At 42.1% G+C, this 19,974-nt stretch overlaps 1 protein-coding gene and 1 long non-coding RNA gene across 7 annotated transcripts in view; one reads left to right on the forward strand and one right to left on the reverse strand.

Annotated features, from left to right (window-relative positions):
- AKAP6 (A-kinase anchoring protein 6) overlaps positions 1–19,974 on the reverse strand; it is a 583,646-nt gene that overhangs the window by 548,489 nt on the left and 15,183 nt on the right. For 2 of the 6 annotated variants that reach the window (XM_082451985.1, XM_082451991.1), the window contains 2 exons: positions 2,105–2,210; positions 1,059–1,187 (listed from right to left, as the gene is read on the reverse strand). The exons of 1 other annotated variant lie outside the window; for it this stretch is intronic. The gene's annotated coding sequence lies outside the window, so the exon portion shown is untranslated. Of the gene's footprint in view, positions 1–1,058; positions 1,188–2,104; positions 2,225–4,888; positions 4,949–19,974 lie in introns of those variants that run through there. 3 more of the 6 variants (XM_082451986.1, XM_082451987.1, XM_082451988.1) reach the window with 3 other exon arrangements.
- LOC309656169 overlaps positions 1–19,974 on the forward strand; it is a 224,613-nt gene that overhangs the window by 117,567 nt on the left and 87,072 nt on the right. The window lies entirely within an intron of this gene.

Here is a 19,974-nt window from a genome sequence, read left to right on the forward strand (position 1 = left end):
GGTGTGTGCATTTTCAACTTAGAAGTCTCTTCCCGTGGCGTTCCCACTCCAAACAAGCCCCCTTTCTGCAAACTGACATATTGTGACTTGCCTTATCCAAATATAGAGCAGTCCTTTCGGGCCAGTTTAGTTCACCAGGAAAGGGCCTCTCTGAGAACAAGCTCTCTGCTGGTGGGGCCAGCTGGCAGGGACACAGGCTAGGCCTTGGGGCCCTCTAGGATCCCCTAATCCAGACCCCTCTGTTAGGAGGAAAAACCTGAGGCTCAGAGAGGGGAGGGGAGTGAGTCACTGAAGGCATTCCCTCACCCCACAAAAAAAAAAAAAAAAAAAAAAAATCTGAGCTCCATAAAAGTGCTTTGGCAGGCAGAGGTCTGAAATTCCTCCAACAGCCTGGAGAAGAGGGAACTAAGGATCTGCCTTCCCACATAGTCTCTCTTTAGACTCCAGTGCTGCTAAGACTAAAAAGAGCAAATCTGTTTTCTTAGCAAGGTTCAAGCTTGACTCAAATTTTGTATGGTTAGGAAGGGAGTGGAGGTGCAAGGGCATCTAAATGTGAATCATCAGCTCTTAATCAGCAACCTGGGGGGTGGGAAGTTTTGGGAAAGCGTGCCTGCGAGACCTTGGATTGGCGCTCTTCCCTCTGCAGGGAAAGCAAGCCCTGATGTGACAGCACCCACTTACAGCCTCTTATAGCATGCCTTTTACAGCACCCACTGTCTAGAACAGGTATATAGGTGTCGTGATGCTTCCATTGTACCCTCAGGTGGCCCTCTAAACAGACTTGAAGTAATAGACCCGACTACAGCAAAGGAGAATCTGCTGTCCAAAGAGTAAAAGCAGTACCCATATGTCATCATCAGAATGTTTAAAACGTATATCAGGATCATTACTCATCAAACTTTCCCTCTGGGAACAGATATAGCCCATTGCTCTTTCTAAGGCCGAAAGACTGTGTGTTACCTTCCATTAATATTTCCTGTCACTCTTCAGTTCCATTTCCACCAATCATCACATTAGACTATAGCCAAAAGACATACCGTTTTTAAAAATGTACTTACCTTAATGTGCTCAGAGTATTTATAGGTCAATTTCCCTGCTGGCTACTTTTAGTGTGGTTGTACAGTGTATGATGAGGATTTCTTCTCTTTCTCTTTAGCAGTAGGTAAAATCCTCAGAGGGAGCAGAACCTAGATATATTTAAATAAAATAGACCAATGACCTTAGGCTATATCATTCACATAGGAGTGGTTGGATATGCATTTTTTCTAATCTAGGGCCTATTGGCCAAAAGTAATTTGAAATATTTGGGAACCTAGAGATTGGATGACTTAAAGCTAAGGAAGCTGGACCTTTCCTCTTTCTTTAAATTCTCTTTTCCCCTATGCACACCTCTCTGTGTTTGCCGCCTACCTCTCTGACCACTCATGGTTAGGTCGCTTTATGTATCCCTCTCCCTCTGCCAAGCCCTAAATGTTGGTATTTCCCTGAACAAACTCATCTACTCCCATGGACACAGCATATATTCCCAGACCTGTACTTCAACTGATATCTCTCTTCAGAACTTCAGACCCATTCATGAAACTGCCAACATCTCTGTGATGTCCCACAAGCACCTCAAACTCAATCTGTAGAAAACTGAACTCATCATCTTCTCTCTCTACCACCTCCTCACACCCATTTCTCTTTCTCTCTTCTCTTGTTGATGGCACCATCTTCTATCATTGCCCATATAAGAGACCGAGGACTCACCCTTCACTCCTTGCTCCTCCCCACCCAAGGTCCCTCACATCCAATCAGTGTCAAACACTGTCATTATCCTCTCTTGAATCCATCCACTTTTCTCCACTCTCACAACCACCAGCCTAGTTCAGGTAAAAATCATTATTTCCCAAAGTTGAGATAAGTCTCCCAACTGGTCTCCTGACCCTGCTTGAGCTCTTCCAATCCGTTCCTTATGCTGAACCCAGTGATCTTTCTAATATGTATATCTAAGCATGTCATGCCTTTCACTAAAAATCCTCCTGTAGCTCCATTCTGCTTTTAGGATGAAGTCCAAATGCCTTAACCAACTGAAGATATCCTGCATAACTTGGTCTCCACGTACCTCTCCAGCCGCATCTCTCACCAGAATTCCTTCACATTTCATGTTCCAGCCCCACAGAATCTCTTTCAGACCTTCAAACCTGCTGTCCTCTTGCCTGCTGGGCTTCCTAGAATCACAGAATTGTACAGAGAAAAGGGACTGAAAAATACCCAAATCAGGGCTGTCAACCAATTTCCTCCTTATCTACAGAAAACTCAATCCAATTAAATAAATATTTATTGAGTGCCCACCAAGGGTAAAATACTACCTTAGCAGCTGCAAAGACACTTAATAAGGGAGACATAACCCATGCCTATGGAACTTGCAATCTCATTGCTTCTCTTAACCCTGAGTTTAAAAGTTCAAGTTCCTGAAATGTAGTTCCTTTCCTCGAACTGAAGTTCAAGCCATGCTAAGAAACTATCTGTCCGTGACACAACTGGCTTGTGCCTATATTCACTTTTACCAGAATATTTCACCCCCTTCTCTCCCAATCCAGGGCCCACATACCATCTCCCAATCTCTGCACTTCAAAGAAGCACTACCCGGCTGTTTATGCCTAGATTAGAAAGCTCGAAGTTTCTGTTGGCGTTTTCAGCTGTGGCTTATGGCACTCTAATTGGCATCGATCACCAGGGATTCCCAGGAGCCTGAAATCCAGCATTTAGTAGCTATGTGTGGTGTTGCATCAGTCAGGACTGGAGTTTTAAGTTTAAAATACTGGAGCTCAGGAAAGGAGTAGAGAGAAGAGCCATCCTGAAGAAATTTAATAGATAGCATTTTGGATTGCCCCTGAGCACACACACAGCAAAATGATGGAGCTAGGCAAAGAACACTATCTAAAATCAAAAGACTATATTCTATGTCTCTGCCGAGCTAGAATGTGATTTTATGATGGAGACACAATCTTAGTGATAGTTTCCCTTCTTCTTGGTAGGTAGATGACTAAGAAGGCTTAGTATTACTAGAATTTCAAAAAGGCATCCCCTCTGTGGGCAGACAAATGACCAAAACGTCACACCTTCCTCCTGACTGACTGGAGGCAGGCTTTGTGCAGGGCATGCACTGCATGTCCACATGTGGTTGGCCCTGGATGGCACCTCTCTGCCTTCCAAATTCATGGCTATCACACATAAATGGGAGATACTATCTCGGGTTTCTCACCACCCAGCCCTGAACAAGAGGGGGTCTACTTTCAAAACACAGAAAGTAACTATAATACATTTTCCATACTTCTCTACTTGGAAACTCATGTGAAGATTCCTAGTGCCTTGAACTTTCATCATTTGTTCATAATGGCCGATCCTGGCCCACCCCTCCACCCCCCTCAATGAGGCAGAAATTTGGATTGTTCTCAAATACAACACAAAGAGAATTTCTGGCAACCAGAGTTTTACCCAGAGGTGATAATGAAGCATAATTATCCTTGGTTGACCAGAAGCCGAATGACTATTAATAGAGAGAAGCAACATGAAAGTGTCAAATAGAATAGGGAGCATGCTATACTTGGGTTGAAACACTCAATAATTAGGAACAGAATGTAGAGAACCAAGTGGCCATTTGCCCTATGTCTTACTCCTTTTGGTGTTTTAGGCTGGATTGATCCCTGTCTAGTTCAAGGTGGGGCGTGTGCTAGCCTGATTTGGTTTGGGATCCAACCAAGGATTCTGGATGCTACTTTTAAGGCAGGTCCTGGGCCTTAGTTTACCTGTGTTCCTAGGTCTAAAACACCTTTCCTTCCATCTATTGCAAAGTAAGTTTGAGTGTTTGTCAGACAGCAACAGCAGTAAACACGAGAGTCGAAAAAGATTGGATGCGGCATCAACCTCATGTTTTATTTGCATCCCTAGAAGTCTGAAGATTCTGCATCTGGGGTAGCAAAATCTCCCCCATAGGATTGCACATGGAGTGACTTTCATATTTTTCACATCTCTGGTCTGGCCTTATTACTCAAAGGACATTAACTCCTGCATTCCATCTAAGAACCTATCAGTAAGTCTTTCAGTCTAAAGAAGTATCAAATAAGGAAATTACTGATTTACAAGCCAGAAATATTTACTGAGTTTGGAAACATTTATCAATTACCTTCTATATGGAAAACAAAGGATTTAGCACTAGGATGGGGTAGGGTAAGGAGAAGAAGGGCTTGAAAGATGAGAGACAAGAAGCCTCCCCTCAAAGGACCTTAAAAATGGGGGAAACACACAGACACAAAAATAAATAATGCAAAAGAGAGACAGAGGCCAGGTGTATGGGGCTGTGCTTGCTGAAAGAGAACCGAATTTGGAACCTGCCATACCATCAACACCTTTTAAATATTTTTCATTCTTCCAGAGTAAAACCTTATCATACCTGCCAAGGAGAGAAACTACAATAAACAGAAATATGCTCCTTGAGGAAGATTTGTCTATATTCTTTTGCTAATCCCAGGACAGAGGCCCTGAGGTCTATTTTCAAGTTGAGCTGGTTTTGATGTGTATGAATGATTTGGTCAGTAAGATAGCAAATAGCCAGAGATCAAAAGGATTAGAAGGGCGCACTGAGACAAGATTATGATCCATCCACCAGCAGATATCTGGGCTCTGCAGCATGGCTGGGACACAGACCTGCTGATCCAACTGGATGCCACCATAACTGTGTGCCCCAAGGGGCTTTTACACCCTGGGGAGACAGTAATGGCAGTCCTAACAGGAAGATCTGTGAAACCAACTGCAGAGTTCCCCAGTACCCTGCATTAAAAGCCATCAAAATTGGAGGCTTTGCTGATAAGAGAAGTGGAGCATTAGAGAAAGTAACTCAAGGTACTGAAAATCCTCAGTCAGATCCACTTCAGCTTGATTGTAATTCTTGGCTCCAGGCCTATTTCTGAAAGACATCAAACACGGAAAGAAAAAAAGTCTGAGAAAAAATACAACTTATTCCATTTGGAGGATAGACAATGAGACATGTAACAGATGGAATGGGAAAGGGCAAAGGGCGTAATAAGACTCGCTACAGGATTAAGCGCTCATCTGATTAAAAGCAGCACATGCAGGGCAGAGGCAGAGCAAAACCACACCACTCACTCCACGCTTCAGGGTGTGCAGCCGTCACCACGCCGGAGATCAGGTGGGAGCCACGTACACAAGCCCCGCTGAGAAGCACCATGACTGGTTAACTGGACTGTGAAGGTTTTGCCTTGATCTTTAGTCATGAAAGTCTCAGCCACAGAAAGAACTACTCATCTGCTGCAGAAGCAGAAGAGCTCAACTTTGTACCCTCAGTGCCAAGCGCGATGCCGGACACATCAGGGCTTAATAATTGTGCTTTGAATGAGTGAAAGTCTAACCTCTTAGCTATGTCCATGAGGTCTGGAAGGGGTAGAGGTAGAGTCTGTAACCGTATGTCCTGATTTGCCTAATAATCCCAGACTATACCTGTTGTATCCGCATAATCAGTAATGGCCCCTTTTACTTGCAAAAGAGTATCAGTTTGGACAGCAAATTATATTTTACTTTAGGTGTATAGTCTGTCACCAAAATGAATGTTTTCCGTTGATTAGATGATCACAAATACACACGGGGCCCTTTATTTTTTCAACCAAGTCACTCCTCAGTCCTTGCAGAGCCTGTCTTTGGTGGACTTTGTGAAGCCCTTTTTTCTCTGGTCTCCCGTTTTCTCTCTTCGCCCATGTTTCCCTTATTTCTTCCATCCCTGTTTTTCCTTCATGAGTCCTGGCTCTACCCCTGGGGTGGGGAGTGTGAGTCAGCCTCTCTGTGTCCTGTGAGTTCTGATTATTTTAAGTCCTTCAGAGTCTCAGAGGGATACCACTTCTAACATATCCTTCCTTGCTAATATTCACAACCTTTCATAGCATGTCTTCAATATATTCTTGTGCTGACAAAGTCTCTATTTTTTTTCTGACTTTCCAAAGACCCCTCCCAAGAATGAGTGATAATGGAGACAAGGAAAGAAGGAAGCAAGGGAGGAAGAAAACCCTGTATTGCTACAAATGGATAAATGAACAAAAAGCTTGAGTGAGGGCCTACATATGGACAAGGAGATGGACTTCTAGTCCTGTGGCTTTTTCTCACCTACCAAAAAGAAAGGGCTGAATTACATGCTTGCTTTTTAAGCAAGGAGTCTGATTTATTCCTGAGATTTCTATCTATTTCCATTTATTTAGCTTAGCATTTACACCAGCAAGATTCAAGAACAAGTTCTATTTTGTTCAAAATAAATCATCATTCACTCCTGGAAGCCCAAAACCATCATAAAAATAAAAAGAAGTAGGAGGGAAAAGGAATGTTAGTAAGAAATGGATCCATTAATGAGTCTGGGATTTTGATATTTTTTGTGTAATTTTTTTCAATCTTTCTCTCAGATCATGAGTGGGAGTTTATTATCTGGGTGTAAACTTCTTATGAGCTTCTGACATTGCTGCTAATAAAGAAATAATAGCAGATCTATAGTCTCTGTCTTCATAAAAAGAAGCAAGAGACTCATTTGGCCATATCAGACTGAATCAGGAACCTTAAAAAAATAAATAACTCTATATAACAGGATGTAAAGTTAGAGTCTGAAGACATGGATTGGAATCCCATTCTATTCGTTCCTAGCGGCGTGGCCTTCGACAAATCTCTTGGGGACTCAGTTTCTCAACTGCATAATGAGAGGCTTATTTGCTTAAGCTCCACATATCACTCAAGCTCTATGAATCTACGGCTTAATCATTTGGTCAGGGAGAATTTCTTTCTCCAATCAGCCCCACACGAAGGGCATCAAATGTTCAACTCCATCTCCTACTCCCACATCCCACTAGTTATCTTCTAACACCCCTAACAGAAGGCCTAGGATCTCTATGCTCCCTTACTGCCCCCATCTTTCCCGGTAATCCAGATGCTCTGGACTCCATAACTGCATCAGGGTGATTTCTGGTAACTGAACTGACTCTGCTCACAGTGCCTGGCTGGGCCTTGGCTATGAGCTCTCTGAGCACAGCAAAACATCTCACATCAAAGGGTCCATCTGTCTTTAGCTGGAAAATATATTTTGAATAACCAAGTTTGCTACAAATTGGCCAGCTCAGGTCCACTACTGAGAAATCAATTGCTCAGCCTTTCATGTCTCTCCTGAGCCAGCGTATGTTGTGCAGTGGATTCAACACTACAACAATCTTAACCCCTGCACCTCCCTGGCAAGGAATGTTATTTCATTACACCTTCCTAGAAAGGTACCAACATTCCCTGACTTGCTATTGACACTCATTGATTCAAACCTGACTCCCAGACATGTTTGCTTACTAAAAGGAGCCTAAATAAAGCATGGGTTACTCATTTTCCCCTAGCGAGAGAAGATTCTGTAAAATTGTCTTGTAGCAACCCTTGTCAATATGGTTTAAAAATAGTGCTCACAATTCACTAATAACCTCTGTGCCTATGGAATGGAAACACCTTTACGTAGTCAGACCCAGCGGTCTTAAACCCCATTTGGAGATTTCCAGAAAGTTCTCTTATAACTACTTCATGGATTTGCTGGGACCATGAAATGGGATGATGCATGTGGACTGCACAAACCCCAGCACATTACAGGAACTCTATTTTTTCCAGTGGGTGAGAAAGATGCCTTAGAGAAGGCAGCACTGCCGAAGCTCTCTTGATGATGATAGGAAAGATTACTGTGAATACATGGTAAAATGGTAGGGGTAGGACAGAAGGAATGAATGTATAAGTAGATAGGAAAGTGAAACAGATGTGGAATAAACCATGAGCATAATGTGGGAAAGTTCTCCCGGACTCTGCCTTCTCAGCATCCCAAACGGCCACACTCATGGAAACAAAGTTTTCTGGTGGGTCTCAAGTTCCATCCTCATTACAGTCTATAATCTACCTGCAAACTTCCCCTTCCCGCACTCTGAATGCTGCCATCATAAGAACATATTCTCTGCTCCCTAGTTTCTTATGTGTAATTCCTACATCTCTCCCATGGTACCAAAGACATTCATATCTCTACATTTGATTTCTCTGGTCTGAGTGGAAACAGCCACCTGAGATTCTGTTTTACAGATAACTTGATAAATTCTATGATGTTGGAACCCATGCCCATTTAATTCTCTAGGAATTGTATCTACAACTGCTCTGTTGTATTCAAGGGTCCATGGTTTGTATTTTCTTTGTAACAATCACGGACGGCACCTATAGACTTTCAAATGCTCTCAGTGCCTAGCTGAAAACAGTGTCCCACACAAGGGGACACAAGGAAGAGCTGTCCTGCTCCAAACAGCAATGCAGCTCTCCTGTCCCCTGCATTGGTAAACTCTGTCTGGCCTAGTAAAATGCTTCCTAGAAGAAAAGTGCATCAAAAGCCTCCATAATTCTAAACGTTAGCTTTGCTAGGCTGACTACCATGCTCCTGCACCCTGGTTGTAAGACAGATTCCTCACGGTCCCTGAATCCTGTTCCCTTGTCCCTGCTAACTGGGTTCAGGGACAGTGGCTGGCACCAGGCACTCTTGTGAAAGAGACTCCCAACCCAAATCTACCAACCACAACACGAATCCCTCGGATTGGACTTGCTCCCAGTCTCTTTTCCTTGATTTTCTTTCTCTAGCTTCCTCTGTGCTTTTCATAATTACTGCTCTTCCTCCTATTACAAATGAACCTCTCCTTCCTTCTGTCATCTCTTAAACTTCCCTGAAGGAATTCTCTAGTAAGTTCTGGCAAAAAGTAGCAAGAATTCTAAAGACCAGTCAAAAAAAAAGCAAACAAAAAAGCAAAACCCAAAAAACTAAAGGAAGCATGCTTTTGGCTCTGGAAAACAAATGCTTCTATGCTACCTTAGGCACTAGCGCAGAAGGGTCCCTTGAAAAGGAGTCAGGCTATAACATTACTTAATACTGAGTATCTCAGCAGCACTGCAAAGTGATGTTTACCATGGCTTTCCTTATACCAAGGGCTGGGTTTCCAGTGACTCATTTGCTGGTGCCAATTTCTAATAGCTTTATGGCCAGAAACTACTGCACAACTGGGGCGAGGGAGGGCGGGGTGCAGAGGGAGACAGGATTAGATCCAGGCCCAGGGGGTCAGTGGCAGTGTGCACAAAAAGCTGGCCCCTGGAGGGAACAAAGGCCAGGAACTTCCTTGGCCCCTTGGCAGTCTGAGGGTGTCACTTGTTGGAGAAAATGAGGTCTAACCCAGATAAAAGGGGAAGCTGGTACCTCACCTGCCAGGTCTATACTGAAATACGAGACAAAAGCCCAGCCTCTGGAGTTTCTTCCAGCTGCCAGTCAGGTGCCACAACAACTTGGTACCAGGCCCTGGCCCTCCCTTCACCATACCCTAGTAGGAAAGCATCCCCAGGATGGGGTTCAGCAATACTCTTGTCTATAAGTGTGATAAACAAGGAGTTTAGAGCCTGACCATCTTATCTGAGGTGATGACAAGAAGCCTAGAGAGAGACTTCCTTGTTTCCGTACAAGACTTCCTTCCTCTTCCATACAAGAGTCCTTGTATGGCCAACATAGTCTAACTGACATCTTTGTGTAAATGAGAAGGCCCTCCCTCACTCAGTAGATAGAGACCTGTGGGTGCACAGCTTGGGTGAAACGCGGGCATGATTTGTGCTCAGGTAGAGTGCACAACGCATAGCAACACAGAGCCGTCCCATTCCATAGCTCAGGGGTTAGAAATAATTAGTTTCAAGGTAGAGTGTCAGAAAAGATGGCAGGTGTCATGTCTGGGTCAGCCTTCTCACACCCTTTTGCATGTTGGGGCATCGGTCTGTGCCAGGCTAGCTGATGACAGAGATGTTAGGAGGAGCAAGGGGGACAGAAACATGGTGGTCCTGCCAGGACTTACACTCAAACCAGCCATGTCCTAACCTCACTCTGACACAGCCACTGAGACCCAACCCACTCCCGTCATCAGGCTCACTCACCACCATCTGTCTCTGAGGAAAATTATCTAGAACAATTCATGTCTGCTTGCTATGAGTGCGTTTGGGAATCCAACAGTGATGTGAGGTACAGAAAATGGACCAAGCAGTATTATCACAATGAAGGAATCAAAAGGAATAGGAGAAAGGTCTCAAATCAGGGTGGATGGGTTCCTAAAAGAAGACGAATTGGACCACACCCCTCTCACCACTACTCCAAACATAAAGCAACAGATAAAATATAAAAAGAAGGTATTAAGGGGCGACCTTCAAGATGGCAGAGGAGTAAGACGTGGAGATCATCTTCCTCCCCACAAATACATCAGAAATACATCTACATGTGGAACAACTCCTACAGAACACCTACTGGACGCTGGCAGAAGACCTCAGACCTCCCAAAAGGCAAGAAACTCCCCACATACCTGGGTAGGACAAAAAGAAAAAGAAAAAACAGAGACAAAAGAATAGGGACAGGACCTGCACCAGTGGGAGGGAGCTGTGAAGGAGGAAAGGTTTCCACACACTATGAAGGCCCTTCGCGGGCGGAGACAGTTTGGGGGGGGGGGGGTAAGCTTCAGAGCCACGGAGGAGAGCACAGCCACAGGGGTGCGGAGGGCAAAGTGGAGAGATTCCCGCACAGAGGAGTGGTGCTGACCAGCACTCACCAGCCCGAGAGGCTTGTTGGCTCACCAGCCAGGGTGGGCGGGGGCTGGGAGCTGAGGCTCGGGCTTCGGAGGTCGGATCCCAGGGAGAGGACTGGGGTTGGCTGCGTGAACACAGCCTGAAGGGGCTAGTGCGCCACAGCTGGCTGGGAGGGAGTCCGAGAAAAGGTCTGGAGCTGCCGAAGAGGCAAGAGACCATTGTTTCCGGGTGCCGAGGAGAGGAGATTCGGAGCACCACCTAATCGAGCTCCAGAGACGGGCGCGAGCCGCGGCTATCAGCATGGAGACCAGAGACAGGCGTGAAACCCTAAGGCTGCTGCTGCACCAACAAGAAGCCTGTGTGCAAGCACAGGTCACTCTCCACACCTCCCATCCCAGGAGACTGTGCAGCCCACCACTGCCAGGGTCCCGTGATGCAGGGACAACTTCCCTGGGAGAACACAGGGCGCGCCTCAGGCTGTTGCAACGTCACGCTGGCCTCTGCCACCGCAGGCTCGCCCCGCACTCTGTACCCCTCCCGCCCCCAGCCTGAGTGAGCCAGAGCCCCCGAATCAGCTGCTCCTTTAACCTCATCCTGTGTGGGCAGGAACAGACGCCCTCAGGCGACCTACACACAGAGGCCGGGCCAGATGCAAAGCAGAGGCCGGGCCAGATCCAAAGCTGAACCCCGGGAGCTGTGCGAACAAAGAAGAGAAGGGAAATCTCTCCCAGCAGCCTCAAGAGCAGCAATTTAAATCTCTACAATCAACTTGATGTACCCTGCATCTGTGGAATACCTGAATAGACAACAAATCATCCCAAAATTGAGGCAGTGGACTGTAGGAGCAACTGTAGACTTGGGGTTTGCTGTATGCAACTGACTGGTTTCGGGTTTTACGTTTATCTTAGTTTAGTATTTAGAGTTTATTATCATTGTTAGATTTGTTTATTGATTTGCTTGCTCGCTTCCTTTTATTTTTATATATAGATATATATTTTCTTTTCCTTTTTCTCTTTTTGTGAGTGTATATGTATATGCGTCTTTGTGTGATTTTGTCTGTATAGCTTTGCTTTTACCATTTGTCCTAGGGTTCTGTCTGTGCTTTTTTTTCTTAATATAGTTTTTAGTGCTTGTTATCATTGGTGGATTTGTTTTTTAGTTTCGTTGCTCTCTTCTTTCTTTCTTTTTGCTTTTTTTTCTATTACTTTTAAATAATTTTTTTATTTTTTATTTTAATAACTTTATTTATTTTTTCTTGCTTTCTTTCTTTTTTTCTCCCTTTTCTTCTGAGCCATATGGCTGACAGAGTCTAGGTGTTCCAGCCAAATGTCAGGCCTGTGCCTCTGAGGTGGGAGAGCCGAGGTCAGGACATTGGTCCACCAGAGACCTCCCAGCTCCACGTAATATTAAATGGCAAAAGCTCTCCCAGAGATCTCCACCTCAACGCTAAGACCCAGCTCCACTCAACGACCAGCAAGCTACAGTGCTGGACACCCTATGCCAAACAACTAGCAAGACAGGAACACAACCCCACCCATTAGCAGAGTGGCTGCCTAAAATCATAATAAGGTCACAGACACCCCAAAACACACCACCGGACACGGTCCTGCCCACCAGAAAGACAAGATCCAGCTTCATCCAACAGAACACAGGCACTAGTCCCCTCCATAAGGAAGCCTACACAACCCACTGAACCAACCTTAGCCACTGGGGACAGACACCAAAAGCAACGGGAACTACGAACCTGCAGCCTGCAAAAACGAGACCACAAACACAGTAAGTTAAGCAAAATGAGAAGACAGAGAAGACACAGCAGATGAAGGAGCAAGGTAAAAACCCACCACACCAAACAAATGAAGACGAAATACACAGTCTACCTGAAAAAAAATTCAGAGTAATGATACTAAAGATGATCCAAAATCTTGGAAATAGAATGGAGAAAATACAAGAAACGTTTAACAAAGACCTAGAAGAACTAAGGAGCAAACAAAGAATGATGAACAACACAATAAATGAAATTAAAAATTCTTTAGAATGAATCAATAGCAGAATAACTGAGGCAGAAGAATGGATAAGTGACCTGGAAGATAATATAGTGGATATAACTATTGCAGAACAAAATAAAGAAAAAAGAATGAAATGAATTGAGGACAGCCTTAGAGACTTCTGGGACAACATTAACTGCACCAACAGTCGAATTATAGAGGTCCCAGAAGAAGAAGAAAAAAAGAAAGGGACTGAGAAAATATTTGAAGAGATTATAGTAGAAAACTTCCCTAATACAGGAAAGGAAATAGTCAATTAAGTCCAGGAAGCTCAGAGAGTCCCATATAGGATAAATCCAAGGAGAAACATACCAAGACACATATTAATCAAACTATCAAAAATTAAATACAAAGGAAAAATATTAAGAGCAGCAAAGGAAAAACAACAAATCACATACAAGGGAATCCCCATAAGGATAACAGCTGATCTTTCAGCAGAAACTCTGCAAGTCAGAAGGGAGTGGCAAGACATATTTAAAGTGATGAAAGGGAAAAACCTACAACTAAGATTACTCTACCAGCAAGGATCTCATTCAGATTCGATGGAGAAATTAAAACCTTTACAGACAAGCAAAAGCTAAGAGAATTCAGCACCACCAAACCAGTTGTACAACAAATGCTAAAGGAACTTCTCTAGGCAGGAAACACAAGAGAAGGAAAAGACCTACAATAACAAACCCAAAACAATTAAGAAAATAGTAATAGGAACACACATATCGATAATTACCTTGAATGTAAATGGATTAAATGCTCCCACCAAAAGACATAGACTGGCTGAATGGATACAAAAACAAGACCCGTATATATGCTGTCTACAAGAGACCCACTTCAGACCTAGGGACACATACAGACTGAAAGTGAGGGGATGGAAAAACATATTCCATGCAAATGGAAATCAAAAGAAAGCTGGAGGAGCAGTTCTCGTATCAGACAAAATAGACCTCAAAACAAAGACTATTACAGGAGACAAAGAAGGACACTGCATAATGATCAAGGAACAATCCAAGAAGAAGATATAACAACTGTAAATATTTATGCACCCAACATAGGAACACCTCAATACATAAGGCAAATGCTAACCACCATAAAAGGGGAAATCGAGAGTAACACAATCATAGCAGGGGACCTTAACACCCCACTTTCACCAATGGACAGATCATCCAAAATGAAAATAAATAAGGAAACACAAGCTTTAAATGATACATTAAACAACATGGACTTAATTGATATTTATAGGACATTCCATCCCCAAACAACAGAATACACTTTCTTCTCAAGTGCTCATGGAACATTCTCCAGGATAGATCATATCTTGGGTCACAAATCAAGCCTTGGTAAATTTAAGAAAACTGAAATCGTATCAAGTATCTTTTCCGACCACAGTGCTATGAGACTAGATATCAATTACAGGAAAAAATCTGTAAAAAATACAAACACATTGAAGCTAAACAATACACTACTTAATAACCAAGAGATCACTGAAGAACTCAAAGAGGAAATCAAAAAACACCTAGAAACGAATGACAATGAAAACACGATGACTCAAAACCTATGGGATGCAGCAAAAGCAGTTCTAAGAGGGAAGTGTACAGCGATACAATCCTACCTCAAGAAACAAGAAACATCTCAAATAAACAACCTAACCTTACAACTAAAGCATTAGAGAAAGAAGAATTAAAAAAACCCCAAAGTTAGCAGATGGAAAGAAATCATAAAGACCAGATCAGAAATAAATGAAAAAGAAATGAAGGAAATGATAGCAAAGATCAATAAAACTAAAAGCTGGTTCTTTGAGAACATAAACAAAATTGATAAACCATTAGCCAGACTCATCAAGAAAAAAAGGAAGACTCAAATTAATAGAATTAGAAATGAAAAAAGGAGAAGTAACAACTGACACTGCAGAAATACAAACGATCATGAGAGATTACTATAAGCAACTCTATGCCAATGAAATGGACAACCTGGAAGAAATGGACAAATTCTTACAAAAGCACAACCTTCCAAGACTGAACCAGGAAGAAATAGAAAATATAAACAGACCAATCACAACTACTGAAATTGCGACTGTGATTAAAAATCGTCCAACAAACAAAAGCCCAGGACCAGATGGCTTCACAGGCGAATTCTATCAAACATTTAGAGAAGAGCTAACACCTATCCTTCTCAAACTCTTCCAAAATATAGCAGAGGGAGGAACACTCCCAAACTCATTCTACAAGGCCACCATCACCCTGATACCAAAAACAGACAAAGATGTCACAAAAAAAGAAAACTACAGACCAATATCACTGATGAACATAGATGCAAAACTCCTCAACAAAATAGTAGCAAACAGGATCCAACAGTACATTAAAAGGATCATACACTATGACCAAGTGGGATTTATCCCAGGAATGCAAGGATTCTTCAATATTCGCAAATCAATCAATGTGATAAACCAGATTAACAGATTGAAGGAGAAAAACCATATGATCATGTCAATGATGCAGAAAAAGCTTTTGACAAAATTCAACACCCATTTATGATAAAAACCCTCCAGAAAGTAGGCATAGAGGGAACTTACCTCAACATAATAAAGGCCATGTATGACAAACCCACAGCCAACATCGTTCTCAATGGTGAAAAACTGAAACCATTTCCCCTAAAATCAGGAACAAGACAAGGGTGTCTGCTCTCACCACTATTATTCAACATAGTTTTGGAAGTTTTAGCCACAGCACTCAGAGATGAAAAAGAAATAAAAGGAATCCAAATCAGAAAGGAAGAAGTAAAACTGTCACTTTTTGCAGATGACATGGTACTATACATAGAGAATCCTAAAGATTCTACCAGAAAACTACTAGAGCTAATCATGAATTTGCTAAAGTAGCAATTAAGGAAACACTCCCATTTACCATTGCAACAAAAAGAATAAAATACCTAGGAATAAACCTACCTAAGGAGACAAAAGACCTGTATGCAGAACACTGTAAGACACTGATGAAAGAAAGTAAAGATGATACAAACAGATGGAGAGATATACCATGTTCTTGGATTGGATGAATCAACATTGTGAAAATGACTATACTACCCAAAGCAATCTACAGATTCAATGCAATTCCTATCAAACTACCAATGGCATTTTCACAGAACTAGAACAAAAAATTTCACAATTTGTATGGAAACACAAAAGACCCTGAATAGCCAAAGCAATCTTGAGAAAGAAAAACAGAGCTGGAGGAATCAGGCTCCTGGACTTCAGACTATACTACAAAGCTACAGTAATCAAGACAGTATGGTACTGGCACAAAAACGGAAATATAGATCAATGGAACAGGATAGAAAGCCCAGAGATAAACCCACGCACATATGGTCACCTTATTTTTGATAAAGGAGGCAAGAATATACAATGGAAAACAGACAGCCTCTTCAATAAGTGGTGCTGGGAAAACTGGATAGCTACATGTAAAAGAATGAAATTAGAACACTCCCTAACACCATACACAAAAATAAACTCAAAATGGATCAAAAACCTAACTGTAAGGCCAGACACTATACAAGTCTTAGAGGAAAGCAGAGGCAGAACACTCTATGACATACATCACAGCAAGATCCTTTTTGACCCACCTCCTAGAGAAATGGAAATAAAAACAAAAATAAACAAATGGGACCTAATGAACCTTAAAAGCTTTTGCGCAGCAAAGGAAACCATAAACAAGACGAAAAGACAACCCTCAGAATGGGAGAAAATATTTGCAAATGAAGTAACTGGCAAAGGATTAATCTCCAAAATTTACAAGCAGCTCATGCAGCTCAATATCAGAAAAACAAACAACCCAATCCAAAAATGGGCAGAAGACCTAAACAGACATTTCTCCAAAGAAGATATACAGATTGCCATCAAACACATGAAAGGATGCTCAACATCACTAATCATTAGAGAAATGCAAATCAAAACTACAATGAGGTATCACCTCACACCACTCAGAATGGCCATCATCAAAAAATCTACAAACAATAAATGCTGGAGAGGGTGTGGAGAAAAGGGAACACTCTTGCACTGTTGGTGGGAATGTAAATTGATACAGCCACTATGGAGAACAGTATGGAGGTTCCTTAAAAAACTAAAAATAGAACTACCATACAACCCAGCAATCCCACTCCTGGGCATATACCCTGAGAAAACCATAATTCAAAAAGAGTCATGTACCGCAATGTTCATTGCAGCTCTATTTACAATAGCCAGGACATGGAAGCAACCTAAGTGTCTATCGACAGATGAATGGATAAAGAATTGTGGCACATATATACAGTGGAATATTACTCAGCCATAAAAAGAAACGAAATTGAGTTATTTGTAGTGAGGTGGATGGACCTAGAGACTGCCATACAGAGTGAAGTAAGTCAGAAAGAGAAAAACAAATACCGTATGCTAACACATATATATGGAATCTAAAAAAACAATTGGTTCTGAAGAACCTAGGGGCAGGACAAGAATAAAGACACAGACGTAGAGAATGGACTTGAGGACACGGGGAGGGGAAAAGGTAAGCTGGGACGAAGTGAGAGAGTGGCATGGACATATATACACTACCAAATGTAAAACAGATAGCTAGTGGGAAGCAGCCACATAGCACAGGGAGATCAGCTCGGTGCTTTGTGACCACCTAGAGGGGTGGGATAGGGAGGGTGGGAGGGAGATGCAAGAGGGAGGGGATATGGGGATATATGTGCATGTATATAGCTGATTCACTTTGTTATAAAGCAGAAACTAACACACCGTTGTAAAGCAATTATACTCCAATAAAGATGTTAAAAAAAAAAAAAGAAGGTATTAAAAAGGTGGGCTCTAAAGCAAGATAATGACCTCCTTAGAACCTACTGATTTCAGCTCTTGGGGATTCATGGCGACTAGAGATGCTCCACATATGGCAGGTGCCCTGGGCCAGGTTCAAGTGGGAAATCAGGGCAGGACCAGTGTCCCCTGCCCACCCATGACAGGGGAGCTACTGCAGGTGCTGCCTGAGGGTAAACCTCCTGTGAAGGTGCAAACCTAGGGAGAGAGGAAGAAACCAGCACAGTCGTAACATTGAGTCTACCTGAGCAAGGACTTGAGCAAGGCTGTGCATGAATGCAGGGACTGGACCTGTGACCTATTTAGTAGCACCCAGGGCAGCACTGTCTCACCACCCATAGAACACCTGGTTCTGGAAAAGGGTCCCGGGAGGTTGGGCAACCGTTCAGGGAGGGATGTGTGAAGAGAGAGGGAAAGAGAAAGTGAGAATCTCAACAAAGAAAGACAACCAACAGAAGTCAGCCAACATTACAAATGCAATGAAAATAACAGAATAACCTAAAAAGCGTTTCTGTATTTTCAGGATCCTCAGAGAAGAAGGAAGGAATAACATTCATTTAAAAACTGAAACAAAAAACAGGTGCAAATGAAATTAGAGGTAGATGAAAAATATAATAAATACAGCAACAAAAACTTAGATGAGATCACCTCTAGTTTGTACACACTCAAAAGAGGATTAGAAAATTGAAAAATTATGCTGAGAAAAAACCACTGAGGAGGAGAGAAAAGGTATGAAAGAGCAGTTAAGAGACATGGAGAATACATTGAGAAGCTTCAAAATACATCTAACCAATTCCTCAAGAGCCAAGAGTTAATGGAAGAGAAGCAATATTCAAAGGGGTGGTTAATAATTTTCAAGAATCAAAGAAATATGAGTCCACAGTTTGAAGACTTACTCTGGAAGGCAAGGTGAATCAAAGAAAATAAATCCACAACTATAGTGTGTGATCAAACTACAGAACATTGTAAAAATTACTAGAGAAAAGAAGACAGATTCCTATGAAGGAAATGACAATTGGACTGACAATAGATGCAACAATAGCAACAATGAATGCCAAAAGAAAAAGGAGTAACATCTTCCACCTACTGCGAGAATATAATTATCTACCTTCCTATTCCCAGCTATTCAGTTATAATAGACTAGGGGAGCTTACTACCCAGAGACTCACTGAAAATAACAAACAAAAAACTGAAGAATGCATATAGAAACTGATAAAAATATAATAACTGTATATTTAATCCTTAACCATAAAAATAATAACTATTTGGGGTTTTTTTTTAGGTTTAAATAAAGCCCTAGGCAGCAGTATGAAGAAAGATATGTGGAGTGTAGGTACAGGGGGAAGAGAGGAGCAAAGAAATTATTTTCTTATCCAGAAGAGAAGAGATATACTGAATAAACATAGGCTTTATAGAAATTTTTAAAATTATGTATATATGTTAAAACTGTAAGGACAACCACTAAAATAAAAGTAATGCATCATATATATTGCAAGCAACAAAGGGAATAAAGGAAAATAGAAAAAAAAAAAAAATCAACCACACAGAAAGCAGAAAAGAAAAAAAAAAAGCGGCAAAGAAAAAGGGTGGCTGCAGCAGAAGTGTCCAGATGTCTGCCAAAGATTTGTGATCCTCTACCATAGTGAGGAACTGCTGCTGGGAAGTGGCTGTCAGGCCAAGAACTACATTTCCCAGGCCCCTCTTGCTTCTAGGTAGGACCATATCACTAGTCCTCATCAACAAAATGTGAGCAGTAGTGATATAAATAACTTTCAGGCTGATGTGGTTAAGAAGCAGCCTAACCCTTTCTTTCCCTTTCTATGGTGATCTTGGAACCTGCGTGTTGGGAGTGGCAGCACCGCAAGATGGAAGAAACCTCGATTCCTGAGTGACTGTGTGGGGGAGACCATACCCTCTGTGCCACTGACTGGATTTTTACATAACAAAATATATACTTCTATTATGTTAAGCCACTGAGGTTTCCAGGTTCATCTGTAACCTCAGCTGGCACTACCCTAAGTCATACAGATGGTAAACAGAAAACATAAAATAATTTGACAGAAATAATGTAGGTATATTATCAATCACAAAAATGTAAACGGACTAAGCCCAGGGGTTGGCAAACTACACCTGGCAGGCCAAATCTGGCCCTGTGCATTGATTTATGTATTGGCAGTGGCTATTTCTGAGTAGTTACGGCAGAGACTATATGGGTCACAGAGCCAAAAATATTTACTGTCTGGTCCTTTATAGGAAAAGACTGCTGAACTCTGAATTAAACCCATTTATTAAAAAATAGGATGAGAGCAAGTCAATTTTTAAAGATTCAAATAACGCTATTTACCAGAAAACATACTTTTTAAAAATCTCACCAAAGGTTTGCAAATAAGGAAATGGATAAAGATATGTCAAGCAAATACTAACCAAAAGAAAGAATACATAGCAATATTAATATCA

This window comes from Balaenoptera physalus (assembly GCF_965194825.1).
Source record: "Balaenoptera physalus genome assembly, chromosome: 2".
Lineage (NCBI taxonomy): Eukaryota > Metazoa > Chordata > Mammalia > Artiodactyla > Balaenopteridae > Balaenoptera > Balaenoptera physalus.